Below are 1,803 nucleotides of genomic sequence, written 5' to 3' on the forward strand. Positions count from 1 at the left end.
TACAGATCGAGCTGCTGTAATACAGATCGATATTTGGTCTTGTTTTGAGAAAATACAAAAAGTCGTGTTTTATTCCAAATAACATTGCTTATTACTGTCAGTATTCTTAATTATAAATAAAACAATTCAACAACGTCGAGAAAAACTTTGATCTTTTTTAAAGTGAAGCCACATTTGACTATTTGCTATGTCCACCACGGGGAATCGAACCCCAGATTTCATCGTTGTAAGTCCATAAAGTTACCGCTGTCGCATCGGGTACAATCTTCGATATGTCGAACTTTCGGATATTATTCCCCCAAAAAAAGAAATATTTAAAAAAGTGGGTAGGGGAAGGTGGGGTAAAACGGTCATATTAAAAACATGGTGGAGATGAATATCATGAAAAAGGAAAAGGGTTTAAATTAACTCTTATTTATTGTTGAGAAAAAAATTGGAAATAGACCTTTTTTTAGATATTTACTAAATGCACTGTTTGGAGTTTAGAGCTATTTTATATATAAGGTTGGATAAATGGACCCTCGTCCTCCTGTTGATTAGCGGAAGTTAACGGACTTGCAGTGCTACAATCCTAGGTTCTATATCAGAGTGCGGACAGCCTATTGCATAGCTTCTTGCTGAAATAACATCAAACAAATATAATGGACCTAGGAGATGGGATAAAATGTCTCTCATCTAACTCGTAACACAACCAAAGTTGAATATATGATGTATTTAGCAACTGTATAAATCACTTAAATTATCAGTTAAAAGCTTCTGGAAGTCACTAGAAAGCCGTGCACCATGTGCAACTTGGCGTTATCTAGGGCAATGGTGCAAAATAACATGGGTAGCAGTATGGGGTAAGACCCCATGATACTTTCAACCACTCATCAAAAACCAATTGCAAGTTATAGAAAATGAGTGAACTATGTTTTTTTACGATATATTCGATTGTCTATAATTCATCATTGTTTTAAACCAATAAACTGAAACTCGCAGAAATATCTTCTTTGTAACAATAAAAATTCAAAGTAGTTAAATCTTATTTATTTGTTTTCAAAAACAAACAAACAATTTGAAATTACGCTCTGAACATTCACGTTCATACCCGTCTGCCAGTGAGTTACATGAACAATATTTACAATCCGTCTACCAGTGAGTTACATGAACAATATTTACAACCCGTCTACCAGTGAGTTACGTGAACAATATTTACAACCCGTCTACCAGTGAGTTACATGAACAATATTTACAACCCGTCTGCCAGTGAGTTACATGAACAATATTTACAACCCGTCTGCCAGTGAGTTACATGAACAATATTTACAACCCGTCTACCAGTGAGTTACGTGAACAATATTTACAACCCGTCTACCAGTGAGTTACATGAACAATATTTACAACCCGTCTACCAGTGAGTTACATGAACAATATTTACAACCCGTCTCCAGTGAGTTACATGAACAATATTTACAACCACTTTGCCAACAGAGCCTGCAGACTACCTACCGGTCCTGCCTAAGCAGCTTTCACTTGACACCGCAGACTCACCAATGACTGGTATTTTGAACAAGCCAGTACACAACCAGTGGTCTGTGGTCCACACTAGAAAATCACTACTATAAATGACAGTACATCATAACTAATGGTATACCCTCATACTTCATATTACAAAATATAATATAATGATTAAAAAAGAAAGGGATGATATACTTAACAGAAAAGTGTACTTTTATTAAATCCTGTGTAATTTAAATCTTCTGATTGTAAAGTTAAGTTTGTGTTTTCTTCTTGTACGCACTCGGGTATTCGAACTTCTCT

Source organism: Limulus polyphemus, unplaced genomic scaffold, assembly GCF_000517525.1.
Source record: "Limulus polyphemus unplaced genomic scaffold, Limulus_polyphemus-2.1.2 Scaffold8715, whole genome shotgun sequence".
Lineage (NCBI taxonomy): Eukaryota > Metazoa > Arthropoda > Merostomata > Xiphosura > Limulidae > Limulus > Limulus polyphemus.